The sequence below is a fragment of the Lactuca serriola genome, chromosome 4 (genome assembly GCF_051521515.1).
Source record: "Lactuca serriola cultivar US96UC23 chromosome 4, Lser_US96UC23_V15, whole genome shotgun sequence".
Classification (NCBI taxonomy): Eukaryota; Viridiplantae; Streptophyta; class Magnoliopsida; order Asterales; family Asteraceae; genus Lactuca; species Lactuca serriola.
This window is the reverse complement of record NC_136411.1, coordinates 53,458,067-53,473,084: the sequence shown is the minus strand read 5'-3', so window position 1 is coordinate 53,473,084 and position 15,018 is coordinate 53,458,067.

Sequence of the window (15,018 nt, the reverse complement as noted above, 5' to 3'; positions counted from 1 at the left end):
TCTACACATAAATCATTTTCTTGATGTTTTCTCCACCGCCTTAGTCTCTCATGCTCTTCTTTTCACAGCTTTGTTCTTATTTTCTTCCACCGACTCCTTGTGTTTTTGACGGATGTTTTGATAACTATTGTTATTATTTAATAATTAAAAATGAAATATTTGGTCGTGAATTTTGGGATGTTTCATATTGCCAAGGCGTCGTACCAATTGGTACCACCTGAGACCAGGAGCTGCTAGGCAAGCAATTCATTCGTCTGAGCAGTTCTCCGTGGGGAGCACCGATTCTATTTGTCAAGAAAAATGATGGTTCAAACCGGATGTGCATCGATTATCAGGAGTTGAACAAGTTAACGGTGAAGAATCGTTATCCCCTTCCGCAGATTGATGATCTTTTTTATCAGTTGCAGGGAGCATCTAAGATAGATCCGAGGTCTTGGTACCATCAGTTCAGGGTGAGGGAGGAGGACGAGGAGAAGACCGCATTCCGGACTCGTTATGAGCATTACGAGTTCGTGGTGATGTCATTTGTGCTCACCAATGCGCCTGCAATATTTATGGATTTGATGAACCGGGTACGCAGGTCGATGCTCGATCGTTCGGTTATCGTGTTCATTGATGATATCTTGGTATATTCCTAGAACTGAGAGCATCATGAAGAGCATCTTCGTGAGCTTCTATAGGGGTTTTGAGGCGAGAACGACTTTATGCTAAGTTCTCGAAATGTGAGTTTTGGCTGCGAGAGGTTCAGTTCCTTGGACACCTCATTAATCAGGATGAGATTTTGGTCGACCCGGCCAAAATCGATGCAGTGGGAGGTTCCGAAATTTTCTCTGGATATCAGAAGTTATATATATATATATATATATATATATATATATATATATATATATATATATATATATATAATAGAGATATTTTTCTAAGAACTACATTGATTTGAAACTTATGTTTTTTCATATTTCTTTGTAATAATGATTTTTAATTACCATTAAAGAGTTTTATACTTAACTAGGCACATAGTCGCGCGTTGCGCAACGTAAAATTACGTACTTAAAATTTTGACAAATAAATATTAATATATGTTATTGATATTTATATCATAATATCTTTCATATTTTACCCTACTATTTCATGTTATTCAAAATACAACGTTTTCATTTTTAGAAATATATTAATGTTTTTCTTTTTTGTATTTGATGGGTTCTTTTCTATCAAAGCCAAAACATTCAACAAATACTACGAAATCTATGTTTGTTTATCACCACACAACTCTACTTCTCGGATTCAATCCCGATTACGTTACTACAAATGCACAAAGTGACATTCATATCCATTAATATCGATTAAGTAAATAATGTGATGTACTTATTATTTGTTAAATGCATATCGATACATCATATTAATTTTCATATTCCAACATCAGTAAACTAAAACCACATAGGAATAGTCTGGATACCAACATCTAATTTCCATTAGAGACTAATAGAAACACACCCATGCCACACAAATGCTTGGTTCAGACTAAATGTATATATACAAAAAAATGAAAGCTAAAAGGATTACATTCTCATGACTTGAAAAGGAGCATGTCAACTCATTGATATCAGTTAATACCAGTACAACATTAAAATATGCATGACCTGCCTTTAGTTCACATGTGATATTTTATAGGATCAAATAGGAAATCATGACTTTAGTGGAAACTAAGACCAATTGACATGTAAAACAATTTATATGTAGCAATACATTTGCTAATATGACTTCATATTTTCCAATATCTTCTAGGGTTCAATAAATCCGCCTTGTGATGCCAAGGATGAATATTTCACTGTTTTCCATCTTTTTTATATTCTTAGATATTAAAATGGTTTTAACAAAAACAATCTTAAGAAAAATAGAAGTTCTTACACGCATGGATACATATGGAAGTGTCAAATAGTGAAGGTAGAGATAATTTCCATTGTTGAAGGAGTGACGATGAAAGTCGAATCTATTCAAATAATTTAAAATGTTCAACAAGATTTGTTTGTGTGTGCGTGAGTCAAATACTAATTTAGTACCTGTAGTGAATGGAATTAATTGCATCTTTATGCAAAAGTTTTTACTCCGAATATAACATGTGACATACTAGAAGCAACCACACATTGAACAGTTGGTAAAAACATATATATATATATATATATATATATATATATATATATATATATATATATATATATATATATATATTGCAAGGATTAAAGACCTTTAAAGAAGGAAAAAAGACTTTTATGTGGTATTCCTTTTAATACAAAGTGAATATACCCTTAAGGGTATATAAGCTTAGGTACCCAAACTCATCATATTACGTCGTTTTGTATCATATATACACATTGTAATTGTCCAATGTTATTCTAATTCAACTTCTAACTTGATTTAATTTCAAGATTTTTATAAATTTTACGTTTATCTTCCTTTTACATAATTTTCATTTTCAACTGTAATATATATAGCCTAGTAGGCGTTTGGCATAAAAATGTGATGTAAGAGGAAAATAATAGTGAAATTTCGAAAATTTGAAAGTAAATCAAGTTAGGGGTTGAAATTTAAGAACATTATAATGAATATATAAAACAAAACGACGTATTATATTGGCTTTGGGTACCTAAGCTTATATACCCTTAAGGGTATATTCACTTTTCCCTATATATATATATATATATATATATATATATATATATATATATATATATATATTGAAATTTGTATTAAAAGGAATACCACATAAAAGTCTTTTTTCCTTCTTTAAAGGTCTTTAATCCTTGCAAAATATGACAAAGATGTTCTCATTATTCATCGTATTTATACTTGGTCTTGTTATGTTTGATGTTATTCATGTTATATTTACATTAAAGAACCAGTTAATAATTATTATTAAAAAGTCTTTTGAGTGGTATTAATTAAATTAGGAGGTTTCAAATGCATAATAATCTAGGAAATCAAATTAGGGGGTTTCAAATGCATAAGAATCAAGGAAAAATGCTTCTTTTATAAGTATGTATGATGGTACTTATGACACTAACTGATTAAACTTGGTATAAATATATAGTTCACATTAGTAGATTATTTTGGTAGGATTTAAATTTTTTTGGGTGATTGTATGGTAGATTGGAAGCTTCAAACAAAATGATTTATGTGAAGAAAATAAATTTTTTTTAAGGTCTATTTTTATATTATGATGTTCGTCTTTCGAACAAAAATATTGATTTGTTTTATTTAACGTTTTCACATGATTTTTCTTTTACATGTAATATTGTCTTATATATGAAAAAAGTAAGCAGAATATGATTGTTTTTCATTGTATGACAACTAACCGATGATGAACAAATCCGAGCACAATAATTGAAGACTATTTCATTATGTTTGGAAAATAACTTAAGATGAATTTCTTTCTCTTTTCCAAAAAGATCAAGACAAGAAGCAAAATAGGTAAGGAAGACTTCGTGATGATGGGCTATCTAAGTTATTGGTGACTAAAATGTTTGTGTATGTGCGTATGTGTGTGTGTGTGTGTGTATATATATATATATATATATATATATATATATATATATATATATATATATATATATATAAACATTTGTAACATCACATTTATAGCATATTTTTATTATTATTTTGAGCTATTATAAATGTTTATAAAGATTAGACTTATGCATGTTATTATTTAAATATTTACACATTCAAGAGTTTTTAGCATATGGTTTTTAATATGTGATGTCTTTTTATTTTCCTCTTATCTACACACAGTATAAATATATTAGTAGTATACAAGTAAGTTGTGAGAGAAAAAATCATGTGTTTAAAGAGATTTGTGATTTTAAATATTTAGTGTCGAAAAAATGATTTTTATCGCATCAATGGTTATTACAACACGACTTGTTTTAACTTGATTATGTTCGAGCCATAGAGACATGGGATAATAATCTATACCTCTTTTCATAAGGTAATTTGGTCACAAAGGGTTTTTTTTAGAATAAGAATAGTAGTGTACTTTAAAAGCGTGTAGAAAATGAAATATATTTGTAAGCAATGAGTTAAATGGCTCCAGTTCCAGTTCTTAATATTGTCATTTAACTTGATTATGTTTTGATGTGCATCATGATTACTATTCTAAGTTGGCACTGAAAGATATTAACACGCTCTAATACCTCTCACTTTCCAAGTGATCTAATCAAAACACGCTCTTTGACTAAGCCTACTTTTACTAATTCAACCTAAACACACTCCAATATTGTATTGAAGAACTACATTAAGCTTTGTACAAGCTTCCAAATAATGTTTATTTCTTCTTATATGCTTAGAAGTGTGAAAACATGTGATATATCTTCTATAATAAGAAAACATATTGTTTGTTACATATCATTAACTTCACAAGGCGATTAGGTGTCATACAAATTCAATTAACTACATAAGAATTCAATTCATAGAAGGGGTCAATAATTCAAGCATTCTAGTTATAACAAGAAAACAATCACTAGAATAGAATAATAAATCAAACATAGTCATATGTATCAAGTCAAATGATTAACATGTACTAAACAAGAACTAGAAACTAGGGTTTTTAGTCACACATGGCTAAAAATAAATCAAACAAAGAGATGAAATTGAAATTCTTTAATTCTTAAAAATTAAAATTTCTTATGTATGCAATGATTCCAAACTTTCCAACTCCTAAAATCAACCCTAGTTTCTCCCAAAATTGGCTATGTCAATAATGGGCTTTATGTCTCTATTTTATAAATTTTGGTAATTGCTCTTGGAAAAACCCACGGTCATGCTCATGACCGTGAATTTTATCACACGACCATGAGGTTTACACTAATACCCATGAGTTTTTGTAGTAATGTAACTGTTGGATAAGGTGTCTAAGTCCATAACTATATTTGGTATATACTTGACCCGAGAGTAGCATGGTCCATTTGGGTTGCACTTCACCGGGACAATTTGAAGGATGGACTTTTGAGAAAAGGATAATTATGATTTATTAATATATTATAAGTTCTAATATATTAATATGAAATCATATTATTTAATTAGTATTAATCAAGAATTAATTTGGAATTAATTTTGTGATCTAAAGAGACTAATTAAATATAAGGGGTTGATTTGGTAAATCATTCATTCTTATAAAGTGGGCTAATGATCCATAGTTCTTTATGTTTGGCTAAACCCATGTGGTGACCCATGGATACTCCATGGAGGTTTTAACCCATGGATCATGAGGGATATGGAAGGTCATTAGGGTTTACATGGTGTAACCCTAGTTTGCCACAATATATAAGAGACCCTAAGGCTACCAAAATTGGCACCTAAGTGATCTTAGAAGAGTGCTAGCCGATTTTGTGAAGCAAGGAATTCTCTCTCTAGCTCTTCCATTTGTTGGTGGTGATTTATGGTTCCATTTGAGGCATTCACACTATTGGTGCTAGGCTCTTAAAGTTTCAAGGTTTTCAACTACACTAAAAGGTATGCCATCTAACTAGAATTTTGTAGTATAGTTACTCCATTGTATGCTAGTTAGGATGATGCTTTGAAATTTTGAAAGTTTAAATGTATATTAGAAAAAACATAGATCTAAAGCATCTAGGACTGCATGTACACCATAGGAATGTTAGAATGCTCAATATCCATCAGTGGTATCAGAGCCTAGGATTGTTTTCCAATATACTTGATGTTGCTTGCTTTCAAATGATTGAAAAATCAATTTTTTGTTGTTTGGACAGTGGACTCACCGAGTCCACTGGGGAACTCGCCGAGTCCCCTCACAAATCTGACCAACTTGCTGAGTTAGTTCATGCACTCAATGAGTTGGTGCTCCAGAGTGCAGATTATCGAGTTTTAAGGCTGAAATTGGACTAGGATCATTACCCTAAACTGTTTTTGAACTTATAAACCTTTTTTTGATGTGGTAATGATCATGCTAATCCAATTTAAAAGATTATTGTCAAAATTTCATGTTTTTTATTAGTTTATATGGTTAGGCTAATTACATGAAATTTGTTTGGTTTGAATTGTCTTGTTCATATGAGTTTAATTGTATCTTCTATGAATTATTTGATTATTGTAGTAGTTAAATAATGTTTTAAATGATTTTAATGGACTCCATAACTTGTCCTTAAGTTATGGAGGCTATGGAACATAAAAGGTTTTTCTATTAAAGATTTCATTAAACTCATATGTTATGGACTTGAAAAGTTTGACAAGTTTCAAAACTTGCCCTCGAGTCTTTGAATTTGTAAAGTCTCACTAAATGAAACTTTAATTTCAAACCTTAGAATTTTAAAAGTTAAAATTCAACCCTTATACTTTATAGTATTATAAGTTATATATATATATATATATATATATATATATATATATATATATATATATATATATATATATATATATATATAAGATCAAGTCAGTCTTACCGTTATTAGGCCTCATTCACAAAGACGGTCTATAAGGGGGGTATAAGGTTACTACCTATAAAATGGTGGTTTAATGGGTGTCCACTCTCACCCACCGCTTCATTGACTGGTGAAGGGTCGCCAGCCAAATGGGTAGGACAAAGACTATAATTCTTATTAAAATTATAATGATAAATATAAAGTAACTAAACCTTTTATAAATTCTCAATCTTAGTTACTTTAGGAAAATGTGAAATTGATGCTAATCCATGAAATTACACTTTGCACCTTACCAAGTCGTTGATAGAGTGTGTGTGGTTAACCGACACATTAACTTGGACTAGTAAGGGTGGCAAAGGGTAGCTTAATGTTTATCATAAGGCCAATGGAGCGTGTGTGGTTAACCGGCACATTGATTAAAGTGATAATTGACATTGAGAGTACCAAGTACATTCGCATAGTTATTCACACCTTATTTTTGATCCTCGGTATCCCAGTCACAAACCCGAAGGGCATAATCGAGATTTAAACATGTCATTGAATTGTTTAATGAATCTCAAAGGATCTAGGAGTTTCAAATCCAATTAAAACTTAATTAACACATTTCATTTTTCATGGTGGAAATTGGTAAATCGTCATTTACCTACCTTCAAATATTTTGCAAGTTGGATTACGGCATCCCGCTTCCAAATTGTAAAATATTGTGTTGGGTCCTAGCCTTAATATTTCATTTTGGGTGTTATATTAAGGACTCTTTATCTAATCTAAACTTTGTCTTTCTTTCTTTTCAGATTTCTTCCAACACTGCTTCTGGGTCAAACCCTACCGGCTCCTTCTCTCTCATGAACCTTTGTGGGAGAGTCATCTTTGATGGGACTAATTTCAATGATTGGATTAGGAACATCAGGATGGTCACTCTCTACGAGGACAATGAATATGTCCTCGACAAGGAGCTTAAGGAAAGCGATGAGTCTGTTGCTACTCCTCAGGAGATTGTTGATTTAAGGGCACATGAGAAAGATGTCACCAAGGTAGCTTGTATCATGCTTACCACCATGTCTTCTGAACTCCAAAAGTCCTATGAGGACGTCTACCCTTTTGAGATGCACCAGGACCTAATAGAGAGATACCATCAGAGTGCTCGTCAAGAATGGTATGAAATCATCTGCTCCATGATTACAACAAAGATGAAGGATGGTGAACCCATCTCGGGCCACTTTCAGAAAATGATAAGGTTTGTGGACCGTCTGCTCAAATTAAATATGAACTTTGATGAGGAGATGGCTATAGACATTATTCTACACTCCTTACCTCCATGTTATGATCAGTTTCGCATGACTTATCATATGAACAAGGAGGAAGTCACTATGATCAAGCTTTAGGGCCTTTTGAGGACTGTCCAAAGTAGTCTCAAAGGTAAATCTGTTGTAACCACTCTTACTGCTAATGCCCCTGTTCTGTCAATTGGGAAAGGTAAGGGGAAGAAGAGGAAGGCTCGATCCTTCCAAGAGTCGCAAGGGGAAGTCTCTTGATGGATCTTCTTCAAGCGGAACCAAAGGAGGTTCTGCTACTCCCTCGACCATCCCAAAAGAAGCAGAGTGTTTCTATTGCCATGAAAAAGGGTAATGGAAGCGAAGCTGCCCCAAGTACTTGCAGGGTGTCAATGATAGGAAGGTTAAACCCACCCATGCAGGTATTTATACTATTCTATCTAAAAACTCAGAACATACTAACTCTTGGGTGCTTGACACAGGTTATGGATTTCACATTTGTTCTGATGTGCAGGGCCTAAAAGGAGGTGAGGATGTGGAGCACAGGAAGATAAACTTGATCATGGGGAATAGGAAGGGTTCACCAGTCACCAAGATTGGAGTTTACTCTTTATTTCTTAGTAGTGGGTTAGAAATAGATTTGAATAATTGTTGCTACTCGTCTGATATGGCGAGAAATATTATTTCCTTTCATGGTTTGTACAAACAAGGTTTCACATTTTAGTTTGATAATGAAATTGGTGCAATAAATGCTTATTATAATGGTGTTTTTTATTTTAAAGCATTACATTCTAAAGGTGTATATGAAACTGTAAATGTTGTAGACAACATAGGAAATGATGTGTTGCATATCGATATTCCAATGAATTGGATAAAACATGCTTGTGGAATTGTCGTCTTGGACATGTCAGCAAGAAGCGCATAGGCCAGCTCCAAAAGGCTGGATTTTTGGAGTCATTCAAATTAAGGTCGGATGACACTTGTGAGTCTTGTTTACTTGGAAAAATGACTAAGTCACCCTTCACTGGTTCTTGTGAAAATGGTGAGGGTCTGTTGGATCTCATATACACCGATGTGTATGGGCCCTTCAGAACCACCACAAGGGATACTAACCGCTTCTATGTGACTTTTACTGATGATTACAGCAGATATGGCTATATCTACTTAATCAAGCATAAGTCAGAAACCTTTAAGAAATTCAAAGAGATTAAACAGGAAGTGGAGAATTAGCTGGGAAGGAAGATAAAGATGCTCCGATCCGATCAGGGTGGTGAGTATCTTAGTATCGAGTTCCTGGACTATCTTAAGGAGTGTGTAATTGTTTCACAGTTGACGCCACCTAGGACACCACAACTTAATGGTGTGGCTGAGAGGCGCAACCGAACCTTGTTATACATGGTTCGTTCCATGATGAGTCGAGCTTCGTTACCAATCTCATTATGGAGGTATGCATTGGAGACTGCCGCCCACATCCTTAATCGAGTCCCAACTAAAAAGGTTTCCAAAACAACTCACGGGATGTGGACAGGGAAGGCTCCATCGTTATCACACATCAAGGTTTGGGGTTGCGAGGCTTTCGTGAGGCGCGAGACTCACGACAAGCTCGAACCTCGGAGTGAGCGGTGTATTTTCATCGGCTATCCGCAAAAGTTCTTTGGTTATCTCTTCTACAGACCGAGTGACAATGTTGTCTTCATTGCGAGGAGAGGGGTTTTCCGAGAGAGGGAGCTTATATTTCAAGGGGACAGTGGGAGGCAAATTGACCTTGAAGAGATTCAAGAGTCAAGCGGTGAAGGAACCTCAAACACTAGTGATCAACCTGAGGAGCAAACTCGTGTTGAACCAATCGACAAGTCTGTACCTCTGAGGCGTTCCAGGAGAGTTAGTGTTCCACCTGACTTCTATGGTTTCCATATTACTGCAGAAGGTGATACATTTATCAGTGATAGAACACTGGTAAATTTGGATGAACCTAACAACTACAAGGAAGCCATGGCGAGCCCCGAGTCTGCAAAATGGAAAAAGGTGATGGACAACGAGATTCAGTCCATGTATGACAATCAAGTTTGGACCTGGTTGACAATGTACCGGGTCGTAAGATAGTCGGTCCATGTGTCTCAGGTCCATGTGTCTCAGGGGACTTCCGTCCCAGTCCCAGTAGACCTTCCGGTCCTACTCGTATCGACCTTCCGGTCCATGACTCCCTGACCTTCCGGTCCACGTCATAATGCCTTCCGGCCCATATCATACATAGCATACATAACGCATACAGAATGTGCAACGCATAGCATACAAAACATGCAACTCATAGCATATAAGACCTTCCAGTCACACATAGGTACCTTTCCAGGTATAGTATAGAGAGAAGACTCACCTCAGATATCTCGGTAAGTCTCTATCTCGGTAGAAATGTGATTTAGTCTTCGCCTAATCACATAAAGCAAATACTCCCATAAATACAAATGTACTCAACCCTAAAAGTCAACAAGGTCAACGGTCAAACTTTGACCCGACTCGGCGAGTGCACTAGGGCGACTCGGCGAGTCTACACGTGTCCACTGACTCTCTCTTAGCCCCTCTCTTGGCACGTCGAGTACTCCCCTGACTCGACGAGTTCCACCTGGCAAGAATCGTGGGGCCACCCCGACTCAACTCGCCGAGTCCCAAGAACAACTCGGCGAGTTCCAACTCGAACTCAGACCCCTAACTCACCGAGTCATTCCCCCAACTCAAAAAGTCCACTCACTGAGTGATTAACGGGCAACCTTCAAAATACTCGCCGAGTCTGTTCTTCGAACTCGGCGAGTTCATGCCATTCACAAACTCAAAACGACTTCTGAGGTTAGATCTGTTCCATACAACCATAGATCTAGCCTCCCCAAGCATGATAATCACGTAAAGTTCGGACCTTGACACACATATAACATAGAAATGGTCCAAAATGGTGATTTAGCCCCAAAAATGACATTCTAAGCTCATGACTTCCAAAATGGCTCATAAAGCTCCAAGGCTTAAGGTCTCTGGACCTCTTTGAGTCCAAATCCAAAGCACAACTCGAAAAGGGGACTAAATACTCTACATACTCTTCTTCTAAAGGGTTTAAAAACCCTAACTCTATGAATCAACACCCAAAACTGGAGAAGGTCCGAAGGAATACCTTAGTATGAAGCCTTTGATCTCTGAAGACACTAGATTTGCACTTCCTTCAGCCTTCTTTTGCCTTGGTCACCTTTTCCTTCAAATTTCACCAACAAAAGATCAACAATGGCCTCTCTTCTCCTCACAAGCGATCTAGGACTCTCTCTGGGGTGTGGTAGCCGCAATGGACGGCCATAAGGGCCTTTAAATCGGTCTCAAACCCTGGAAATTAGGGTTTCATTAAACAGCGTGGATTCGTCGAGTCCACTCATGAACTCGCCGAGTCCAGGTGTGAACTCTCATACGAATCCGCGACCATACTCGGCGAGTCTAGACGCCAACTCGCTGAGTTCCCCCCTCAAAATCCAAAAATAAAGGAACAAAATCTCATACCTGGAAATCCGGGTGTTATAGTTCTCCCCCACTAGAATTAGACTTCTCCCCCGAAGTCTCACTCTGTAAACAACTCCGGATGTTGCTCCCGCATCTCACGCTCCGGTTCCCAAGTCAACTCTGACCCTTTCTGATGCTGCCACTAGACCTGCACCAGTGGCACTTCCTTGTTCCTCAAAACCTTGATCTTCTGATCCCTGATCGCCACCGGTCTCTCAGCATAATTCAGGCTCGCATCTATCTGAATATCTTCTAATGGCACCACTGCCGACCCGTCGGCTATACACTTTCGCAACTGCAATACGTGGAAAGTGTCATGAATCTGACCCACCTCTACCGGCAACTCCAAAAAATAGGCTACCCTGCCCACCCTCGCGATCACCCTGAAAGGACCAATATATCGGGGCACCAACTTGCCCCTCTTCCTGAATCGAATCACTCCTTTCCAAGGAGAGACCTTCAGGAGCACAAAGTCGCCGACCTGAAACTCGAGCTCGGACTGGTGTCGGTCTACATAACTCTTCTGCCGACTCTAAGCGGTCAACAACCTCTGTCTGACCTGCTGGATCTGCTATGTTGTTTGAAGCACAATCTCGGTGCTGCCCATCACACGCTGCCCCACTTCTCCCCAGCAAATGGGGGTTCGACACCTCCTCCCATACAACAGCTCAAAGGGCGGCATGCCAATGCTCGAATGATGGCTGTTGTTATAAGAAAACTCCGCCAAGGGCAAATACATGTCCCAACTCCCTCCGAAATCCAATACACATGCCCGAAGCATATCCTCGAGTGTCTGAATCGTCTGCTCACTCTGCTCGTCTGTCCGTGGGTGGTATGCGGTACTGAAATGCAGCCTCGTACCCAACTCCTCGTGAAACTTCTTCCAAAATCTGGAAGTAAAACGCACATCTCGATCTGAAACAATCGAGATCAGAACTCCATGCCGCGATACCACCTCCCTCACATACAACTCCGTCAGCCTCTCAGCAGAAGAGCTCTCACTGATGGAAAGAAAGTGAGCGGTCTTCGTTAACCTGTCCACAATCACCCAAATTGCATCGACACCCCTCGCGGTCCTTGTCAATTTGGTGATGAAATCCATGGTAATTTGTTCCCATTTCCACTCGGGAATCTCTAATGGCTGCACCTTACCATGTGGACGCTGGTGCTCGACCTTCACCCTGCGACAGGTCAAGCACCTCTCCACAAACCATGCGACATCCCTCTTCATACAGGGCCACCAATAATCCTTCTTCAGGTCCAAATACATCTTAGTGGCCCCAAGATGGATCGAAAATTTCGATCGATGAGCCTCCTTCATCAAAATGGTACGCGTCCCGCCCACAGACGGTACCCAAATCCGGACCTGAAATGTCATAAGCCCCGGCTATCGGTAACAAATTCCGATACCAACCCGACAACTCGATCCCTCTTCTAGCTCTCTGGCTTCACAGCCTCAGCCTGGGCCCCACAAATAGCATCCAACACCGGGGTCATCACTGACAATCTCAAACAAACATCTCGAATTGGGGCGTCCTTCGCCCTACGACTTAATGCATCGGCTACCATATTAGCCTTGCCCGGGTGGTACAGGATCTCACAATCATAATCCTTGACCACGTCCAACCACCTTCTCTGGCGCATATTCAGGTTGGGCTGATCCATCAAATACTTCAAGCTCTTGTGGTTCGTGTATATCATACACCGAACCCCATATAGATAATGTCGCCATATCTTGAGAGCGAACACTACCGCTCCCAGCTCCAAGTCATGAGTGAGATATCTCGACTCATGAGGCTTAAGCTGCCTCGATACATAAGCAATCACATGCCCCCTCTGCATAAGCACTGCTCCCAATCCGGATATTGATGCATCACAATAAACCACAAAATCTTCCATCCCTTCTGGAATAGCTAGAACTGGTGCTTCACATAATTTCTGGCGAAGTGTCTCGAACGAGGTCTGCTGCTCCGGACCCCAAGAAAACACAACACCCTTCCGGGTCAACTTGGTGAGTGACACGACGATCTTGGAGAAATCCTTAATAAATCTCCGATAATAGCCGGCCAAACCCAGAAAACTCCTGATCTCAGTGGGTGACCTCGGCACCTCCCATCTCATGACCACCTCAATCTTGGCCGGATCGACCAATATCCCATTCTGGTTAACGAGGTGTCCCAGAAACTGGACCTCTCGTAGCCAGAACTCACATTTGGATAACTTGGCATAAAGCCTCTCCGATCTCAGAACTCCGATCTCAGAACTCTGAGGATCTCCCTCAAATGCTCCTCATGCTGCTCTTTGGATCTCGAATACACCAATATGTCGTCGATGAACACGATCACTCAGCGATCCAACATCAGTCTGCACACCCTGTTCATGAGATCCATGAACACCGTAGGTGCGTTGGTGAGTCCGAAAGGCATCACCACGAACTCGTAATGCCCATAACAAGTCTGGAATGCTGTCTTCTGGACGTCCTCCTCCTGCACTCTCACCTGATGATACCCAGACCTCAAATCGATCTTGGAGAACCAAGATGCTCCCTGCAACTGGTCAAACAAATCGTCGATCCTTGGCAATGGGTAACGGTTCTTGACCGTTAGATTATTCAGCTCACGATAATCAATGCACATCCGGAGCGAGCCATTCTTCTTTTTGACAAAAAGGATGGGTGCTCCCCATGGCGAACTGCTTGGCCTGATAAACCCCTTCCCCAGCAGCTCCTGAAGCTGCGAGGATAACTCCTGCATCTCCGGAGGCGCAAGGCAATAAGGCGCCTTAGCGATAGGTGCAGCTCCCGGAACCAATTCAATACTGAACTCTACCTGCCTCTCCGGAGGCACACCTGACAATTCCTCTGGAAACACATCCGGAAACTCACGCACTATCGGAACCTCATCAACGACTTCCGACCCTCTGAATCAACCCTCGCATCCATCACATATACCACAAATCCTCTACAGCCCAGCTGTAGACTCTGTCTCGCTCCGGCGGCCGAACAAAATGCTGACCCCGCACGTGTACCCTCACCGTGCACTGTAAGAACTCCCCCACTAGGGTCTCGAATCGTCACCAACTGATGCTTGCAGTTTATCACAGCTCCATATCTGCTCAACCAATCCATACCCACTATAACACACACGTCCCCCATCGCGATCGGAACTAGATCTATCGGGAACTCCACACCAAAGATCTTAAGGACACATCCTCGAATCACATACGAAGCATACACTGCTCGCTCATCAGCTATGGAAACTCGCAGAGGCCGACTTAACGCCTCTCGACGGATACTAATGTGCTGACTAAAAGCCAAGGAAACAAATGACCGACTCGCACCCGAGTCAAATAAAACCAGAGCAAGTACATAACTCACAAGAAAAGTACCTACGCATATCATCATATAAGCATAAAAACTCAACTCAAATAAAAGATGAAAAGAGAATACATACCAGCCACAACATCGGGCGCCGCGCGGACCTCTTCTGTGGTCAACTGAAATGCCCTCCCTCGAGCCTTCGGGGCCTCGACCTTTACCGGCCGAACCTCGGCAACCCTTGCAGCAGGCGCAGATCCCTGCGCTGATCCCTAGTGTAGCTGAGGGCACTCGACCTTCCGATGGCCGGTCTGGTTGCAATGGAAGCAAACCATAAATCCTTTGGGGCAATCCCTGGCGATATGCCCCTCCTTGCCACATTTGTAGCAAGCACCCGATCGACATGCCCTCTCATGTCCCTTGCCGCACTTCCCGCAAGTGCGGCCCTTCTGGACTCTAGTCCTCG